We start from the raw sequence: 15925 nt of genomic DNA, 5'->3' as shown, positions 1-15925 counted from the left end.
CAACCAAATGCACCTCCTAAAAACCCACAAGAACAACCAAATGCACCTCCTGAAAACACACAAGAACAACCCCCAATTCCTCCTTTTGACCACACAACCAAAACACGAGAAGAATTAATTAATCAGTTAGGACAAAATACATCTAAAATCAATAGATTCATTATAAAATTGAAAACTTCTAAACTTGACCATCATCAATCCCTCGCCACTAGCCTAGAAACATTAGCTAGTGGTGCCATAGTTGTTTCCACAGAAATTACCAAATGGGGAATCTTTAGGGATAGGTGTCATCAATTCTATGCCAATGGGCTATCATACGATGGAGTAAAAAAAGAAAAAATTCTAAACAACAAATATGTGCCCTTTTTGTTGATCCCAAAACTGGTCAGTCATTACCTCTTAATGCAAACAAGTTTCCCATACATTGGTGTACCAATGTGCAGATGAAGAATCTTTTTTGGCAGAGGTGGTGGATGGTCTTTGATGATCCACCTTGTAATAATTATGAGGTGCCATTATATTTTTTGAGAAAAATATATTGTGAGTTTGTGCTCAATGTGCGGCCAAACTATTTTGACATGAGAGAGTTTCATGGTAGAGGTGGTGGCTCTACCCAAGATAGACCTAGAGCCCGTAGGCGATTAGCCGCAGAGAGTCATCGCCCCCTAGCACCCAAACCCAAGGTGCATCAGGCTATCCCATTAGAGCTGAAAGAGTCGATGGAGCTATAGACTCTTCAGGCAGCCACATCATTGAGTGGTGCCATCATCCAACATGGGACATCATTAGCACACCCTATTGTATTGGATGATGAGCCATTAGAGGGCGACAGAGAGCCCATCAAGCATATGTGTGTCATTTTCTCAAGGATATGCTCGGGGATAGATGATGCAGCTGGTGCAGATGGATACTCATATCATTTGTGCATGATTTGTGGTTGTAGATGTCAGGCTCACACAGTTGAGGATGTCGCGCTGATAGATGAGTTGATGGACATGGTGTTTGCCCATGAGCCACAGACACGGGTGTGTTGATTTGAATTCATAACATTTTATTTATCAGTCACTTTAAATTTATAATTACATAAATGAATTTTCATTTATACATCGATTTAAATTGAGACAAATAATATTCATTTCAGGATGTAGCAACGGTATCCCATACACCTCCCCCAGTTACCATAGCTGCAACTTCGATGCCTGAGGTATAAATTTTGTAACATGTTAAAATAGAATAGTACACTTTGAATTCAAAAAAATACAAGATATACTAACTATCTTTAATGTTTGGTCTAATTTCTGGTTTGTAGGTGTTGACAGGGGACGAAATGTCCCAGATTGATGACATCACACTCTCAGCGATCGATTTTGGCCTACAAGGCTATACGGTATCATATTTTGTACAACTCTTTTTATGTATTGTTTTGATGGAATATGCAAGTCATTTCATTTTAGATTTTTAAAATTATGTTTAATTTATTATCTGTACTAATATCTCATGTTAATTTTGTGTTTTTAGGGTACCCCCTCTGCATCTAGGGCTCGTCCTAAGAAAAAGAATTCCTCGAAGATGCCAAAATGTGTGAAGAATGTAATTGAACACATTTTTAGTTGTACAATTGTTTGAAAATGTTGAAATCAAGTATTAGTTGGGGTTTGTAGATTGATTAGTGTTTTTCATCTATTTTACATGTATAGTGGCCATTGAGCTTTGTGGATATGTTGAATGCACCTGATTCGCCCGCAGATCAAGAGAGGGCGGAGGTATGTATCTCTACTTTATTTTCTTGATTTCATGATTATATGCACGTGTACATGTAAACTTGTGATATATTATAATCTTATAATTTTTTCATATAGGAAATATCCATACCTATTTCGTCAATGGTGAACCCTCCTCCTTGCACTAGAGAAGCATCTCAGGATCCGGTACACTTTTGTTTGATATGTAAAATTAATTGTTTTCAACCTTCAATGCTTATCATTATATTAATTGTATTTAATCTTTGTACATTTTTTGTATAGGTAATAGCGACAGTTTCTACATCGATGGTGAGCCATCCTTAGTCCATTGGAGAAGCATCTCAGGCACAGGTGCGTCATTGTTCTCTATATTATAGCTTTTAAGTGTTTTTGATATATTTATGTTAGTACATTGTATTAATTGTACATTTAATCTACAATAGACTCCTTCGCGATACGACCATAATGTGGATCAATTTAAGTATGTCTTTAAGAAAACTCCTAAGAGTGACAAGGAGAGGAGAACGAAGACATTAGCTCTCGGATCAGCTAATGAGGTAATCTAAATTTCAATTGCAAAGGAATTAAAGTTAAATGCATAGTTATGTTGTTAATTGTGAACTATTTTCTACAAAAGAATTCTAACTTGGCTTTTGAATTGTGGTTTTGTAGCCATCTACAGAGCCGCGTACTACACCGAAGAGGCTTGATTTTGATGATCCACCACAAGTTTAGGATTATATAGTGTTAGTTTTGGTCATAGAATGACCAATACGTGTAGATATATTCTACATTTTTATTGTATATTGATTTGGACATGGCATATGCCACATTTTTGTAATACTTGTATTGACTTGGCAAACATACCTTTTTTATATATATAAATATCGATATTCGATCCAATAAATGTGTAATGAGTTCATTATTTTGTATTCATTATATTTTGTGGTTGTCCTTTTATAAATTTAAATAAATATTTGCATATGTAATCAACAATATGAATATAAACAACAAAAATATATGATATAAAGCATTGCAATCATGGAATATGATTTGATAAAATTTCTAAAATGTTGAATTAACCCTACAAAATTCCTTGTATTTAGTTCATTATTGTGTATTCGTTGTATTTGGTGCTGCCCTTTTATAAATTTAAATGAATATTTGCATATGTAATTAACAATATGAATATAAACAACAAAAATCAACAACATGAATATAAACAACAATGTGTTTGGTGTGAGAGCACCCTCACACTCGCAATGGTCAAATTTTGTTCCTCATGTCCACAAACCGATGTCGTGAGCGCATCTGGGTGGGCATGTTTATGCTCGGCATGGCCCTGTCGTGCATCCCAAAGAACCAAAACGTCGAGTCATACCCTACCGATGTGATCTCTCAAGTGCCCTGAGTCCAAAAAATTGTCAAAATGTGACGGACTGTTTCTTCTAATCCACGACACATACGGTCGATCTGTTTGATCCTATGGGGTCGCATGAGGCTCCTCTACAATGGCCTATCTCGGTTTTCGACAACTCAGAGCCATTTTCAAATAGTAGCATTTTTTTGCCTGCTCAAAAAACCGTCAGTTGCTTGCAAGGAAAAGTTGCAAGATTGGCTAGACTTGATTTTGTTCCTCGTGTGCACAAACCGACACTGCGAGCATGTCCAAGTGGGAATTTGTTACGCTAGGCATGGCCCTATCGTGCATCCCAAAGCACCAGAACATCGAGAGTCATACCCTACCGGCGCAATCTCTTAAGTGCCCTAAGTCCAAAAAATTATCAAAATTTGATGAACTATTTCTTCCAATCCACGACACATATGGTCGATCTATTTGATCCCGTGGGGTTGCATGAGGCTTCTCTACAATGGCCTATCTCAGTTTTTGACGACTCGAAGCCATTTTCAATTAGTAGCATTTTTTCGCTTGCTCAAAAAATCGTCAGTTGCTTGCAAGGAAAAAGTTGCAAGATTGGCTAGAATTGATTTTGTTCCTCGTGTGCATAAACCAACGTCGCGAGCGCATCCGGGTGGGCATGTTTACGCTAGGCATGGCCCTGTCATGCATCCCAAAGCACCAGAACATCGAGAGTCATACCCTACCGATGCGATCTCTCAAGTGCCCTGAGTCCAAAAAATTATCAAAATTTGACGGACTGTTTCTTCCAATCCACGATACATACGGTTGATCTGTTTGATCCCATGGGGTCACGTGAGGCTCCTCTAAAATGGCCTATCTTGGTTTTCGATGACTCAGAGCCATTTTCAATTAGTAGCATTTTTTCACCTGCTCAAAAAACCATCAGTTGCTTGCAAGGAAAAGTTGCAAGATTGACTAGAATTGATTTTGTTCCTTGTGTGCACAAACTAATGTCGTGAGCGCATCCGGGTGGGCATGTTTACGCTAGGCATGGCCCTATCGTGCATCCCAAAGAACCATAACATCGAGAGTCATACCCTACCGCCGCAATGTAGAAGTTGCTTGACAACTTTGTTGACAATTTTTTTGACAACAATGACAATTTTTGCACAAATTGTATCTAGTCTCAATATATGACCCCTATGACCCGATAATGACTCAAATAATTATCCATGATTATACAAGAATCAAGAATGCTCGTGATTGACTAGGGACACATCACATATACTCAAAACATAGTCACAAAACATTGACACACAAAATAGTCACAAAACATTGTCACATATTATTCAAAAATTTGCCTCTAAATATGGTCAAATCAGCTCTTAGCTATTTGGTTATACAAAAAATTGTCCTACAAATCATCTCATGGGATTTTATACAAAATTTGGCATTACAATATATGCAATTCAGCTCATCGCCATTTTTATATACAAATCATCTCATGGGCTTTTATACAAAATTTGGCATTACAATATGTGCTATTCAGCTCATCGCCATTTTAATATACAAAATTTGGCATGTACATATGTACAAATCATCTCATTTCCACTTAAATATACAAAATTATGCCCCTAAACATGTAAAAATCAGCTCATGGGCATTTATATATACAAAAAATGAATATAGAACAATGCTCTTGCACCATCGTGCTCTCCCTTACCATGTCTAGCCTCAGTGAAATTCCAAAAATGTTGTACACCGCTTGTCACATGCATCCTTGTCAACCAATAAAACATCCTTGCATTCTTGAATTGTGCGGTGCAATTATCTGACCATATTAAGTGTCGGTTGTATCATATGTTCCTTTCCCTTAAACTATCATAGAAAACTTTAAAGCATCCTTGTACAAACTTCGATGAATGAGTACGATCATCACTTATATAGAAGTGATACTCTCTTAAAACCTTTCTATCCTCCTCTGTGCTATCATCTGCATGCATAAATTCTATGTGTACAAAAATAGAAACTTGTGTAGAGTGATAATACATGGATTGCACTTCATTTTGAGGTTGTAGTGTATAATTTTCAGCGAAATCAACGATAGAGACAATGGTGCCAAGAGGAAATGTGTCCTTACACAACTTGAATTGCTCATCTAACCATCGAGCTCTATGTGTATGCATTATGTACTCATAAACTAGTTTCTCTTGAAACATTTTCATAAATTGAGCTACACATATATCATTTTTCACTAGCTCACATCTCTTCAAAGTTTGTCCATCTTTAACTCCATATGTGATTGTCTTGTATTTTCTGAAAGAAACTAGTTTCATACCAATTTCATGTGTGCTCTCCAAATGTATGCATCTTGGTAGAAGTTGCAAACCACCACATATAGCACAAGAACCTTCCAAAGAAGGCATCTTATAATAAATGCAACCATCATGTCTATTACATAACACACTTGAAATAAATTCTCTTGCCAACTTAGGAGGTGCTTGTATACTACATTCCTGCAAAACATGTTAGTGTGCAAAGTAGAACAAATATGATGAAAAATATCATAATGCATGGAAAATTCAATATGCATCCTACAACAACACGTGGTGCGTACATGATTAATCTTAATATAAAAAGGTTTTGCCATTTCAAAAAATCTTTGAGAAATTTTTATTTGAGGAAACTTTTGAAGGAATCTTTTATAAAATTTAGTTTGAGTCATATCCAAATAGTGTTTTGCATGTGGCTCATGATTTTTAGACCCAATTCGCCTTCTAACAACATCTCTTTGGTTGGGCGATACTCTTGTGTTGTCATGCCAAAAAATTTCAATTAATGTTTTTAGTGCATATACAACAACCTTGTCTTTGCATGGTAGTCTACCTGAGAATGCCCAAAGAGAATTATTGTTAGGTTCCTCTATTTGTTCTCGCCTCTTTAATGCTTTACTTAATGTTGTTCAACTAACGTTTAATGACTTACTTGTTTTGCTTACCAAATGATCTTTTTTTATTTTCTTGCTCATTATGGTTGATGTAATGACACATCGAGTAGCATTAGAATCTTTACTACATGATTTTGAACCAATAGATTGATATGCATCAAATAGATTTCTGACAATAGTTCTTTCACTGTTACTTTCAAATGATCTTAGGCCTAGAATTTTCATTGTCTCTCTAAAATTTAATTTTTTAATCATTTGAACAATTAATTGACATATTGTGTTTTGATTTAAGTTTTTAAAATAGTTTTGCCATATTCTTTTAACCATTCTCCTACAACTTCGTTCATTCATTTTATTGGGCATTGCTTCAATATATTCTCATCAATGTCAATTAGATACTTTGGTTTCCTATGAATGATTCTAGGAGGTGTTAACATCAGTGCATTATGTACATTCAATTCATCAAGTAGAGAAGGTGTAATATGTTCATCATTTAATTGATTATTCAATGCGGTGTCTTCTTCAATTACATTAGGTTCAAATGGTAGATTATCAAATGTTTCTTCTTCAATTGCTTTAGGTCCAAACTGTAAATTATCAAATGTTTCTTCTTCAATTGCATTAGGTTCAAACTGTAAATTATCAAATGTTTCTTCTTCAATTGCATTAGGTTCAAATGGTAAATTATCAAATTTTCTTCTTCAATTGCATTAGGTGCATTATATTCATTTGGTAAATCGAATTGAGATGTTGAGGTTGAAATACCTTCTTCTCCCATTGTTCTTATGCCACATAATTTCTTCATGCGTTGCCTTTGTCTTTCCTTTTGAGCCTCTCATTGTTCCATCATTCCTCGCTTGTTATTTCCCATGGTTGAGATCGGTTGACCTAAATAGAATCATATTACATATATATATATAAAGAAAAGTTCAAAAATAAATAAATAACCATAAATATGCATCTTATCACTATTTTTTGGAATCAAACTATTAAACAATCACAATTCAATCATTTGAAACCATGCAAAAACAAAAAACTAATAAAAACAACAATTCAATCATTTGAAATCATGCAAAAACAAAAAATTCACTTACTTTTATGTATACAACAGTGATAGAAGTGCAGACACAGTTCTAGTGGGGCCTTCAACAACCTCAAAAACTTCTTTTGAGGTCGTTGAGGCTCTTGGGCAACTAAAACTATGTCTATAAACTGTGTACCTGCTACATTGATAACTGTGTATGCGTTGTTAGACCATAAAATGTTGACAAACCCAACGGTATTCTTTTTTCCCATTCTGGGCTGATAAGTAGCGTGTACGCACTAGTAAACCTAAAAATGTTATCGCAGGGTAACGAATAATGGGAATAGTGCCCCGTACGTGCTTATGAGTAATAAGTACCGCGTACGTGCTACTAAGCCTTAAAAAAGTTATGGCAGGGCAGGGAAATAATAGTTTCAGTACCTCGTACGCACTCAGGGGGGTGGGAGAGAAGAAGGGGTATGGAGGAATGGAGAGGGAGAGAGGGAGAGAAGAGGGGGGAAGGGAGAGAGAGGAGAGGGAGAGAGAGAGAGAGAGGGAGAGAGGGAGAGAGAGAGAGAGAGAGAGAGAGAAGAGGGGGGTGGGAGAGGGAGAGAGAGGGAGAGGAGAGGGGAGAGGGAGAGAGGGAGAGAGGGAGAGGAGAGGGGAGAGGGAGAGAGATGAAGAAAAGGAGAGAACATGGGGGGAAGGGAGAGGTAGAGGGAGGGAGAGAGGGAGAGGAGAGGGGGGAGGGAAGGTAGAGAGAGGGAGCGAGGGAAGGAGAGAGAGAGAGAGAGAGAGAGGGGGGGTGAGAGAGGGAGAGGAGAGGGGAGAGGGAGAGAGAGGGAGAGGAGAGGGGAGAGGGAGAGAGATGGAGAGAGGGAGAGAACATGGGGGGAAGGGAGAGGTAGAGGGAGGGAGAGAGGGAGAGAAGAGGGGGAGGGAAAGTAGAGAGGGAGAGAGAGAGAGAGAGAGAGAGAGAGAGAGAGGGGGGGGGGAGAGTAGTGGGGAGGGAAAGAGGATGGGTCTTAAGGGATCACAGGATACCATATGACCTCTTAGGAAACAATACGACCTCTAATGACACCTAAGGGATCATATGGTGGGCTAATAAAATGATATATTAAATTTAAAGCTATGAATAGAACACCATACAACGAGACTCCAAGCGAACAAACAACGAGGCTTCACTAATGTAGCGTCCTAAAATTGTGACACTTGCAATTTCAACTGCATTTCGGTCTTCACGATGGCGATGCAACACTGAACCTGAATGGAGACCCCGAAACTTGTCCACGACACCAAAAACTGCATTTTTTCAGCACCCTGGCCTGATCCTCCTTGCACCATGTTGTCCCTAGAGGTGGGACCATGGCGCCCAGTGCCCTGGTCCTTCAGGACTAGGGCACCCAATGCCCTGGTCCCCCAGGACCATGGCGCCCAGCGCCCTGGTCCCTGGCCCTATTTTGGGCCCAGTCTCTTTTGGGGCTTCGGGTCTTTTGTTTGCAATTCGGGAAATATTGTTTCCTGGTCGGCCTAAGGTCGGAAAAATCAGTCTATCAACCCTAATTGGCAAGTATATAAACTACATTTCGTCTCCCATTTTGAAGAGGAAGGACATATGTGTACAAGAGGCGCAAGCGCTAGGAAAACATTCAAACATTCAAGCATTCCTTCAAGCAATTGATCATTCTAAGTCTCCATTCAAGGCTAAGTGTTGCATTCAAGACAAGGATTCAACCATTGAAGAGGAGATCACATACAACATACTACATACAACATACAACATACAACAACATCTACACCTTCGCATGTAAGAATACAAACATTCTTACAACAAGGTACTAGTACTTGTTTTACATTACAATCATTTACATTTACAGCATTTCTCATTTCTTGGTTAATTCCAAAACCGGGGTTTGACCTAAGGGCAAACCCCTAATCCCTAACCCCCCAATCGTCTTCGCTTTTCTGTGTGTAGGTTGCAGTTACGCAGCTGAAATTGAAGATTTGGAATCCTTGTGCAGAGATGAACAAATCCCCCTTCGTTTCGCAGATTTTTCGAAGGACCGTGTGCACTCCGGGCGCCATCATCCTGTCAACTTTCGCTCAAATTTGTAGGACAACGTCGTCTCGACATTTTACTACTAATTCCAGGTCCGCAGCTTCATCCTATATTCCTATCTTAGTTTATAAGTGAATCTTTCTCACTTTTCATGCATTCCTAGCTTAATCTTTCTATCTACATTCTTTACAAAAGAGGGTAGCCTTGCTGTCTTAACCCTTGAAACTCATTCAGAATCCAATCTTGCATTGTGTGGGATTGGATCTTGTGGGTTTCAACCCCTCTTTTGAATGTAAAGTCTCCCCCAAGTGAAAACCATCAACCCTAGGGACCTCCCTTCTCTCTCTTTGGAGTTGGAAGAGGGGAGAGCAACTAGGGTTTGATTTTTATGCTTTACAACTAAAAAGAAAGTGTAAGAGCTTGACCTAACCCTAAGAGTACTACCTAAGTTCTAAAACATATGATGCTATTAAATTTGCAAGGTTATAAGGCTGATCTCGATTGTGACTATAGGAATTACACACTTGATTTCTTTCATGGGTATGTACCGTTCCAAACTGTTTGACAAGTGATGATCATCATATACTACCATTGCCATGCATACAACAAACTTTAATTTCTTTAGGTGATAGGCGTTGTCTAACAACATGGGAACTCTCGCATTCCCACCACTATCATTCTACAGGACATCATCTGTGTTACTCTCCCTCTTTCTCTTCCTACTTGTTGTTTTCTTCTGAAAAACATATTACAGGTAGAGAGAGAGGGAGAGAGAGGGAGAGAGGGAGATGGGGGAGGGAAGGTAGAGAGAGGGAGAGAGGGAGAGGGAGGGAGAGGGAGAGAGAAGAGGGGGGTGGGAGAGAAGAAGGGGTATGGAGGAAGGGAGAGAGAGAGAGAGAGGGGAAGGTAGAGAGAGGGAGAGAGGTAGAGGGAGGGACAGGGAGAGAGAGAGAGGGAGAGGGGGGGAGTAGAGGGGAGGGAAAGAGGAGGGGTCTTAAGGGATCACAGGATACCATATGACCTCTTAGGAAACAAGACGACCTCTAATGACACCTAAGGGGTCATATAGTGGGCTAATAAAATGATCTATTAAATTACACACTTGATTTCTTTCATGGGTATGTATATACACATATTATACAATAGCGCGTACGTGCTGTTTATAGTAAAGATAGCGCGTACGCGCTATTTATAGTAAAGATAGCACGTACACGCTGTTTATAGTAAAGATAGTGCGTACGCGTTGTTTATAGGGAAACAAGCGTGTACGCGCTACTTACACTATACGTACCTCGTACGCACTTTTTAAACGATAAGTACCCCATACGTGCTTTTGACTGTTTAGGCTTGGAAATAAGCCTGCATGACAAAGGTACCGATTAGAAGTTTGATTTCCCTCTATTTCTCTCATTTTTGACGTGTTTTATTCTATCAACTTAGTTTATCGACTTTGTCATCATCAGGTTTAGACTTCATAAAGTGGGTATTTCTAAAATTGCCACCATATTTTCACCCATCTTCTAAGCTTTCTAACCATATAATTTGTTTTCAATTTGAACAACAATAACATATTATTATTGAATTTCTTTTACTAGTGTCTCCATAGTTCTCACAGACATAGGTGCACCATTTTTTGAATAACTTTTGATATACGTATCAAAATTTAAAAAAAATTATATATTATTGTAGTGCACTTGATTCTTTACAATTTTTAAAAAAAAATGTATTTTCGATTTGTTTAGTGCAACTTATGCTTCGCGCACGAACAGGTACCGAATTTTCAGGATGTGCTTGATTGGAAAAATCATACAAAAAAAATACTCAACAAAAAATTACAAAAAAATACACATCTTCTAGTGCTCACTCTTAACTATCTTTCTGTCAAAGGATTTGTCAAAATACTAAATCTAACTATGAATTTTTTGATGCACACGTCAAACACTATGTTATGTTTTTTAGAAGAAAAAAAATAGGGTCATTTTTTCGTGCGCGAAGGATTTGACCCCCTTAATCTTATCTAATTTTGAAAAAGTTTAGTAGTTTGGAAACTAGATTCAGAGTACTACAATATTTGTTCTTTGATTATCTTCATATCTTGAGTGGATAACTTTCAAATTTTGCCTCCAAGTTCAGGTTCATCTGATTTCAGAAAAAAAGTGTCCACTTATACCCCCCTTTTTGACCACCATCTTTGTGCACTTACCCAGTGGCCAATTCAAAAAGGGGCTCGGCTACGGGGAATTTATTATGGGATAGCAGACACATTATCATAGAGCATAATTCATGGCAAATTGGTAATGGTAGAACAACATTGTTTTGGAGAGACTCATGGGACGGGTTTCCATCTCTCTCTGAATCATTTGAAGATAAGGAGTGGATAAATATGATTGAGAACTGCATAGGGCAACATGTATGCAATTACATGGAAAACCACGAGGACATAAACGGTCTAAAAATATGGAAGAAAATCAATATTGGTAACCCTTCATTATGTGAAAAACTTTGGGAAGCAACAAAAGAAGGGAAAATACCGGCCTCTAGTGAAGATGACAACATTTTTTGGTGTGCCTCAAAATCTGGGGAGTACAATTCCAAACTTGGGTACGAAGTTCAAAGACAAAGGGGTTCCTGTGACACCTGGCCGCATAAATTATGTTGGAATAATAAAATACTACCAAAAGTAGGGGATTTTTTGTGGATTGCTTTACATGGTAGAATCCTCACTGGTGATAGACTTAAAATTATTGGCATCTTGGGTCCCAGTCATTGTGTTATGTGTTGTGTTGACGAAGAAACAACCAACCATCTACTCTTCAGTTGTCCAGTGGCAGAATTTTGTTGGAACTGGTTCCTTGACCAGATCAATTGGACTACGGTTAAAAATGAAAGGCTTTTTGACTTCCTTCTTTCCTGGCCAATTAGACAGAAGTCAAAATGGAGAGATCTATGGATGATTGGTCCATCCATGATTGTATGGTACATCTGGAAGGAGAGAAACAGAAGAATTTTCAAAGAAACATCACCATCAAATATAATGCTAGTGGACAAAATAAAAGTTGCAATCGAGGAAGTGATAAATGGAAAGATACTAAAAGGAGGCCCTAAAATATACAATAACTGGGATGCCTTAATGGAAAAACTCAATTTTGACGGTGCTAGTAAGGGGAACCTTGGGAGTCCGGTATTGGCACCATGATCTGAGCTGAACATGATAATATTATATATGGTTTGTTTGGTGGCATTGGAGTTGCCACAAACAACGAAGCTGAGATCTGAGCACTAGAGGCAGGATTATGCCTCTGTATTCTGCATGGGATCTCTTGAATCATTATCGAAGGAGATTCACAAATTATTATAAATGGGATTACTAAGTCAAGTTTTCATAACTGGAAACTAAGTAAATCGTTGCCACTAATAAACGACCACCTTAAATCAATCGATTGCTACGAAATTGTGCATGTTTATAGAGAAGGCAATCAATTGGCGAACTACCTGGCGAATCTTGGGGTTGGACATAATGATGATCCTGTCTCTTTCAGTCGAGTCTCAGCTGTGGAGGATATTAAAAGACAATGCTTGAAGGACTTCCATGAATCCCCATGCCAAGGTGTCGGGTAATAAACTAGCTTTATATGGATTAGCACCCAATCTTGGGTTGTAGGTGACACCGATATATGCCTCGGAAGTTTAAAGAGTCATACGACTCTAATTATTGGGATCGATGGAGTCTCTGTTCTAATATTGATATCTAAAATTTGGCGGTAGAAAGGTTCATCACATGGAAAAGTCTTGCCCTACCCCTTGGAAAGTACTGTCTATAGTTTGGGACACCCCATCACTTCGGGAGTGCTTCAGTTCAGAGTTAGATTGTAGTAGATATTAGCGAAGTTGTAATGATTGAGATCTATAATTTGCATCTTTCTATAAGTGCTCTCTAGAAGATATGTAACCCAGCGGTTGAATGTGCTATTTTTAGTGTGGTGTACACAGTGGTAAGGTTGTGGCGGATGGCTCATTTCGGTGAGGTTAGTTGTGTCATTGTGAACATGCACTGGGAACACAACTAAGAAACCTGTTTATCATCGAAGATCACGTTTATGATGTTATCTAAGGGCTAATGGGCATCACTCTCAATTTTGAGAGACACTGGTGTGATGCAGCTGTGCTGCAGGCAGTCCTTATGCCCCTGGTTGATGTCATTGATTCTGGGGAATGTGCGATCGAACTCTTTGATGGATTTGTGAAGCCATTCATTGCAGACAATGTTGCTAATGTCATATTAAGTCTAGAAGAGGGAGTCAAAGTGAGCATTTTGAAGGTGTATTTCTAGTTTGAAAATTACTTATCCTCAGAATCGGAGGAGGAAACTGAGGAAACGGATGAAGTGAGCAGTGGTGGCTCCGTCGATAGTGACTCCATATGTGAGATGGCCAGATGAGAGGTATGGAAGGAGGAGTGTGAGCGAATAAAGGCATTTGGGGAGAATGCATGGGAAGTGTTCAGTTGTGTTGTGTTTAACAGGAACATAGCACCTTTCAGAAGGTTGAGTGAATCCAAATATTGGTGGCTTCCTGAGAATTCCACCTGCAATGCTATCAATGTAGGTGAATATGCGGTTGTGATATATACCAAGCAATTGGTGGACAAATGTAATGGGCTTGTTGGCTATAGGTCTGTGTTTTAATTTTGAGATGTGACTGGATATAAGGTTGTCTAGCTTGGGGGTCTATAGTCGTGTCTAGTAGGCACAGGCTAGTCTAGTCTGATTCATGAAAATATATGTAATCTTCTTTTTCCAGCAATATAGGGAGCTATCCCATTAACGATAGCACTTACCTTTAAAAAAAAAAAAAAAATTATATAATTAATAGCTTTACTAAGCCTCTCATTTATTTACTACATTTATTGTTGAGAAACATGTGTCTCAACCTTGCAGTCTTTTTTCTGGAAAATTCCAGAATTTGTTTGAGGTAGTTTTCCACATGTTTATGCATTGGAAAATGGTTAGTGAGTTGTTAAAAATGAGTCTTGTCCATAGTAGAATATAGGTGGGCCATTTTTAGAGCCTTAATGACTCATTTTGTGACTTTTAAGAGGGTCTAAGCTAGGGGACAAAATTATGGACGGGATTACTATTTTAACCTGGTTGTTTTTCCATTTTGGAAATGTAAATGTCAAAAATGGGCACCATGTGGCATGGTGGTTAAGCCCATGGTTTTGTAAAACCACAAGTGGTTTCCAGGTTGTAAAATCACTATAAAAGGAGGGCTTGGGGAGGAGTTTGATCATTGAGTTTTTGCAAGACTCGATGCTAGAAGAAGTCTCTCTGAGTTCGAGTTGTGGTGATGCGCTCCTGTAAGAACTTGCATTGCAAGTGTATTGTAATCAACTTGATTTGATAATACATTGTGCGAGTTTTGGAGGGTGGGGTTTTTCTCCCATAAGGGTTTCCCCACGGTAATCACTGTGTTATGTGTTCATTGCTATTTTGTTTATTCTTTATTGTGCATTCCTTGATATCTTAGTAATATTTAAGTTGAAAGTTGCATAACCGTCCTCTCAAGATTAGCGTAGGAAGCGTTTCTACACACCTTTGCTTCCTTACATTTATGTGTACTAGTTTGATTGAGTTAGAAATGTGATTTGATTAGTGGTAAATTAAAGTTATAAAAGAAATTTTTGAGTTAGGATTAAATTATGATTATAGTTCAAACATGGTTAAGGTAAATATTTAATTAGTCTAAGGATTGGTATAAAGTTAAATTGGAGTTAGGGTTAAGGATCAATTAGGCTTATAGGCAAAACTTTTGATTTAAGGTTAGGGTTAAGATTCAATTAAAGTTACCGTTACAAAATTATTAATCTCTTCTATTTGTTAAAGCATTTTCAATTACTATTACAAATCTAAAAGCCACTATGTGGCACTTGTTTTATTTTTGCATTTAGTTAATTTTTTATTACATAGTATGCACTTGAGATAGAATTAACTTGCTTAGGTAGGTTATATTTGCATGATTTGATTGGAACTCTCCTAGTTTGGTGGAGATACATGTGACTTCATCTCATATTATCCCACATTAGCTGTAAATTCACATCTCTCGATAGCACATCTTATAAATGCCAAATTGTAGCTCTTATATGAGTAATCTAATTAAATTTAGAATCTTATATGGTACCATTATATATTTGCATGCTTTGATATAGAATAATTTTTTTCTCTTAGTTTAGGTATCTATGTTTTCATTGAAGTCCTTTCTTTAGTATGTTAAACATAGGTTGAATAATAGTCACATTCAATAGATTAATCAATAACTTGATCTACAATTATTTAATCTTGTCTAAAGGTTAATTGTTCTTATGTTATAGTACAATCTTGAGAAGGAAGAGATTAGTGACAATAACAACACAAGGACTACATGAAAACTTAAAAGTCGTATGGATCACATTGGTTATGTGATGGTGGTCATTCATTCCTAAGGTTGTCAAACAATGCACAATTTAAATGTCATGCACATGAATAGGGTATAAATTATGTTGATTATGAACAAGTCTAAAAGACAATAATGTACCAATGTATATGTGTTCATTGTTATTTATGGAGTGTATATTTATATTGACTACAAATAAATCTAAAAAGATAACTATGTACCTAATATCATTGTTATATGCCGATTGCATATTTTCTATTTAGATTGCATAGATTTATATTGAATAGGAAACAACATAATACATTGTTAAAAATTGAATTCAAACCAGCAAAAAAATACAAATCAAAGAATTTATGAAA

At 37.6% G+C, this 15925-nt stretch overlaps 1 long non-coding RNA gene across 1 annotated transcript; it reads left to right on the top strand.

Moving 5' to 3' along the window:
* The first annotated feature begins 1183 nt into the window (after positions 1–1183).
* Positions 1184–1587, top strand: LOC131874810 (uncharacterized). The gene is made up of 3 exons (XR_009372170.1): positions 1184–1204; positions 1310–1387; positions 1519–1587. It is a non-coding gene; the product is annotated as an uncharacterized LOC131874810 (long non-coding RNA).
* The last annotated feature ends 14338 nt before the right edge of the window (positions 1588–15925 follow it).

This window comes from Cryptomeria japonica, chromosome 4 (assembly GCF_030272615.1).
Source record: "Cryptomeria japonica chromosome 4, Sugi_1.0, whole genome shotgun sequence".
NCBI classification, from domain to species: Eukaryota; Viridiplantae; Streptophyta; class Pinopsida; order Cupressales; family Cupressaceae; genus Cryptomeria; species Cryptomeria japonica.
Note: the sequence above shows the minus strand (reverse complement) of the source record. Positions and strands in the feature narration are given on the sequence as shown.